The 5,761-nt window shown below is 44.5% G+C and overlaps 1 non-coding gene across 1 annotated transcript; it reads left to right on the forward strand.

Annotated features, from left to right (window-relative positions):
- The first annotated feature begins 498 nt into the window (after window positions 1-498).
- Window positions 499-573, forward strand: Trnas-cga. Its single transcript has one exon. It is a non-coding gene; the product is annotated as a tRNA-Ser (tRNA).
- The last annotated feature ends 5,188 nt before the right edge of the window (window positions 574-5,761 follow it).

The raw sequence follows: 5,761 nt of genomic DNA on the forward strand, positions 1-5,761 counted from the left end.
TGTGCGCTGATATGAAACTTCCTGGCAGATTAAGACTGTTTGCCAGGCCGAGACTCGAAGTCGGGACCTTTGCCTTTCGAGGGCAACTGGTCTACAAACTGAACTACCCAAACACGATTCACCCCCCGTCCTCACAGCTTTACTTCCGCTAGTACCTCGCCTCCTACCTTCCAAACTTTACAGAAGCTCTCCTGTGAAACTTGCAGAACTAAGTTGGTAGAGCACTTGCCTGCGAAAGGCAAAGGTCACTTGTTCGAGTCTCGGCCTGGCACACAGTTTTAACCTACCACGAAGTTTCATATCAGCGCACACTCCGCTGCAGAGTGAAGATCTCATTCTGGAAACATCCCCCAGGCTGTGGCTAAGCCATGTGTCCGCAATATCCTTTCTTTCAGGAGTGCTAGTTCTGCAAGTTTCGCAGGAGAGCTTCTGTGAAGTTTGGAAGGTAGGAGACGAGGTACTGGCAGAAGTAAAGCTGTGAGGACGGGGGGTGAGTCGTGCTTGGGTAGCTCAGTTGGTAGAGCGCTTGCCCGCGAAAGGCAAAGGTCCCGAGTTCGAGTCTCGGCCTGGCACACAGTTTTAATCTGCCAGGAAGTTTCATGACATAGAATGTTACATGGAGTCCATTACTTGTTCTCGGATGACAGTCGTAGAGGGGAAGTGGTAACTATGAACTCGGCGTCCGATACGGCGATCCTACCTTGTTATTCCCAGACGTAGTCGATCGGAGTCTTGTGCCTGCCTTTACGTGCCTCGTCAGGACACTAAACACGGACAACACTTATAGACCTGGCGCCATTAAGTAAGAGTACGAAATTACGTTGCTGTCCAACCATTCCTTTTGCGAGCTTTATTTTTTTTTTTTTTTTTTTTTTTTTTTTTTGTTGTTGTAGACTGTGTATTACATATATGACAGAGAAAGTTTTGTACTGAGCGGTGTACACAATTACTCATCAGCGTTAGAGTCTACATACAGTAGAAGAGAGTAACAGCAGGTTGAGTTTCGAGTCGGGCACTTCAGGATGAGGGGACGGGAGGAGGAAAGCCTCAAGCTTTGCGGCAGAAGACGTTCCAGTAAGGATTCAACAGAACAGTGAAGGTGACAGTGGGACTGTAGCTTTAAGGGGCGCGATGGGGTACGCCGGGCGCTGAGGTAGGGTTGGGGGGGAGGGGGGTGGGGGTAGGCGCGTGTCCGGCTTTAAGGGTGCTCCAGTGCTTCAGGAGTGTCGGCAAACCAACAGGCGGGGCTCTGCCGAGAGGCTATAACCGGCACGCGGCGGCAATTAGGGAGCAATTAGCTAATGGGTGGGTACTCACCGCCGTCCGGCCAGAGGGGCGTGGCGAAGCCAAACACGGCGCTCTCTGCTACCGCCGGATCTCCTGTTGTCTCGTAATTCACGTCCTGTTATCGCTCAGACCCACTGGTGTCACAGGCCCCTGTGAGAATGCGGGCTCCTCATATATTTTCTCTTGGTTAACTTACCTGTGTCATTTCGCATTTTTCTTTGAGACGACGGAGAGTGGCGTGACTACGAAAGATATTATTTTTAAAGGGCTTAAAATGATCAGGGTTGTGGAGTACCCAAAATTAATCCTTATTGTAATCTTTTAAGGTGCAATAATGGGATGAGCTCAGTGATCTCATGTCATAAGCGTGCTCTTGTCGTAACAATACTAATTATACAGGGAGTTACTAAATGCCCTTAGGCATTAGGCTTTCTCAGCTCAATGCAATTCAGACCACTCTGGTAATTACGGAATTACGAAAAACTGCGGGAGAGCTCTGAGCGGACATTGTATGTTTGGAAGAGCAATATGCTAAGTAAGCTACGATCCCCCACTCCACGACCCTGCTGAGAGTGGCATTGCTAGTAATAAGAAACAGTGCTTGCATGTTAACGTATGTTAGTAAACACAGTAATCAAGACACTGGAACAGTTGAGTTTCAGTGCAGAGACGGAAGATGTGTAGTGATTTCTATTTACAACCAATATTCTTACGGTATCGAGTATTACGTTGGAGTGATTACAGAGAGGTAAACCTTATAATGTTAGAATAAGTTGACGCGCGCGTGGCCCTCTGGCATAATGCACGTACAGAAGATACTGGAGTACTGAAGAGAAAAGCCTTGCATATCCGAAACAGGGGCAGCCTCATACTTATTGGGTGAGGGTTAAAGGACACACATAGAACTATCTCCTGCCGGCAAAAGGATTTTCTCCGAAATATCGGGTACATCTACATCTACATCCATACCCCGCAAGTCACCTGACGGTGCGTGGCGGAGGGTACCCTGAGTACCTCTATCGGTTCTCCCTTCTATTCCAGTCTCGTATTGTTCGAGGAAAGAAGGATTGTCGGTATGCTTCTGTGTGGGCTCTAATCTCTCTGATTTTATCCTCATGGTCTCTTCGCGAGATATACGTAGGAGGGAGCAATATACCGCTTGACTCTTCGGTGAAGGTATGTTCTCGAAACTTTAACAAAAGCCCGTACCAACGCTTTCGTGATCACTAAATGATCCTGTAACGAAGCGCGCTGCTCTCCGTTGGATCTTCTCTATCTCTTCTATCAACCCTATCTGGTACGGATCCCACACTGCTGAGCAGTATTCAAGCAGTGGGCGAACAAGCGTACTGTAACCTACTTCCTTTGTTTTCGGATTGCATTTCCTTAGGATTCTTCCAATGAATCTCAGTCTGGCATCTGCTTTACCGACGATCAACTTTATATGATCATTCCATTTTAAATCACTCCTAATGCGTACTAGCAGATAATTTACGGAATTAACTGCTTCCAGTTGCTGACCTGCTATATTGTAGCTAAATGATAAGGGATCTATCTTTCTATGTATTCGCAGCACATTACACTTGTCTACATTGAGATTGAATTGCCAATCCCTGCACCATGCGTCAATTCGCTGCAGATCCTCCTGAATTTCAGTACAATTTTCCATTGTTACAACCTCTCGATACACCACAGCATCATCTGCAAAAAGCCTCAGTGAACTTCCGATGTCATCCACAAGGTCATTTATGTGTATTGTGAATAGCAACGGTCCTATGACACTCCCCTGCGGCACACCTGAAATCACTCTTGCTTCGGATGTCTTCTCTCCATTGAGAATGACATGCTGCGTTCTGTTATCTAGGAACTCTTCAATCCAATCACACAATTGGTCTGATGGTCCATATGCTCTTACTTTGTTCATTAAACGACTGTGGGGAAAAGTATCGAACGCCTTGCGGAAGTCAAGAAACACGGCATCTACCTGGGAACCCGTGTCTATGGCCCTCTGAGTCTCGTGGACGAATAGCGCGAGCTGGGTTTCACACGACCGTCTTTTTCGAAACCCATGCTGATTCATACAGAGTAGATTTCTAGTCTCCAGAAAAGTCATTATATTCCAACATAACACGTGTTCCAAAATTCTGCAACTGATCGACGTTAGAGATATAGGTCTATAGTTCTGCACATCTGTTCGACGTCCCTTCTTGAAAACGGGGATGACCTGCGCCCTTTTCCAATCCTTTGGAACGCTACGCTCTTCTAGAGACCTGCGGTACACCGCTGCAAGAAGGGGGGCAAGTTCCTTCGCGTACTCTGTGTAAAATCGAACTGGTATCCCATCAGGTCCAGCAGCCTTTCCTCTTTTGAGCGATTTTAATTATATCTCTATCCCTCTGTCGTCTGTTTCGATATCTACCATTTTGTCATCTGTACGACAATCTAGAGAAGGAAATACAGCGCAGTCTTCCTCTGTGAAACAGCTTTGGAAAAAGACATTTAGTATTTCGGCCTTTAGTCTGTCATCCTCTGTTTCAGTACCATTTTGGTCACATTTTGTTTTGTTCCACCTACCGCTTTGCTATAAGACCAAAATTTCTTAAGATTTTCTGTCAAGTCAGTACATAGAACTTTACTTGCGAATTCATTGAACGCCTCTCGCATAGCCCTGCTCACACTCCATTTCGCTTCGCGTAGTTTTTGTTTGTGTGCAAGGCTTTGACTATGTTTATGTTTGCTGTGAAGTTCCCTTTGATTCCGCAGCAGCTTTCTAACTCGGTTGTTGTACCACGGTGGCTCTTTTCCATCTCTTACGATCTTGCTTGGCACATACTCACCTAACGCATATTGTACGATGGTTTTGAACTTTGTCCACTGATCCTCAACACTATCTGTATTTGAGACAAAACTTTTGTGTTGAGCCGTCAGATACTCTGCAATCTGCTTTTTGTCACTTTTGCTAAACGGAAAATCTTCCAACCGTTTTTAATATTTCTATTTACGCCTGAAATCAACAGGGACAGACGCCCGTGGTATCTTCAAACGCCAGTATGTAACCATAATATACAAAAACGCTGGCAAATTTACATATATTGCTTTATATATTCCAGAAAAACAAAATAGGAGTTCGTTCACGACGTTAGACCAAATTTCAAACTAACTATGAATTTTTTTGAATTACGTGACACTTGGCCATCTCACCTGTGTATCAGGGTTAGATGGCTATAGCCGCATAGGACAGACGGACAGCTACCACAACACTTTGAAAACGAAGAGGAAACCATATTATAGGTATATCCAATAATTTTAACATGTTTCTGTTGAACTACTTGTTACAGATACGTTTGAAGAGGAAATTATAGGAAATCACACAAGTCGTTCCTCATTGGCTAAATCAAAACAGGAACCTGGACGAACTGCAGCTTTTGAATCAAAAACGGTTTGATTGCCCTCTAGGGTTTTCCTTAGAATACGAAACTATATCGAACCTTTTCAGACTGCATAACTGAAATAGAAGTTTTATTCTCTCCACCTGCCTTTAACAAAACCAATCTAGGGAAAGCACTTAATTGACATCTGTAAAAATAGTGAATTCCCATCAAAACTAAAAAATAAACGAAGTTTTACGGGGTTGCTAACTACCCCAAAGATAATGTGGCCATCTTACCCCAGTCGGCGGGGAGACATGACCACATTGCATCATAAAACATGGTGGACAAGAGCGTGAAGAGAAACGACATCACGGTGTGACCTATATAGTCATGAAATGTACGTTTCCGTAACTCTTCACTGTCTAACTTATGGGAAAATAGAAAAGTATTGGCATGCTATATAATACTGAGATATATTGACAACTGAAATCATGAAGAATACTTATTTGTTGTTGAAATAAAGAGGTAAGGGAGGCATAAAGTGCCACTTGCGACGAAGACTAACAGTAAAATATCCGGCAGTGCTGCCAAGCGTGTAGATGGAGAACCACAGCCGTTCGCAATCTCGCCAGTATGGCTATTTACCCCTGTTTTGCCCTACATCTGGATGCAGCTTGAATGCTATTTTTATTGAAATGTAAGAAGAAACACTCTGCACACAAATTGACTGGGACAACGTGAAGTGAATCCATACTTTGCGTTTACAGTTGACTTGGTCAGCAATGACACCGAAATCAACGAATGGAAAGAAAGAATGAAAATGCTAGAAGGTTAGTATCACAAAACAGTGTCTTTCATCGCTACAGAGGGAAAAATCTATTGCCAAAGGAAATCAAATCCAAGAAACGATAAAACGCAGGGATAATTAATTACTTTCGCATCAATTGAGCTAGATCTGTAAAGCAGGCTTCACGAACTGCAGTCGGCTCGATTAAAGCATAGGTTGTTTTGTCGCGAGACAGGGAAAGTACACACACACCCATACACCCAAACCCAACCACCCACCCACCCACCCACCCACCCACACACACACACACACACAC

Source organism: Schistocerca americana, chromosome 1, assembly GCF_021461395.2.
Source record: "Schistocerca americana isolate TAMUIC-IGC-003095 chromosome 1, iqSchAmer2.1, whole genome shotgun sequence".
Lineage (NCBI taxonomy): Eukaryota > Metazoa > Arthropoda > Insecta > Orthoptera > Acrididae > Schistocerca > Schistocerca americana.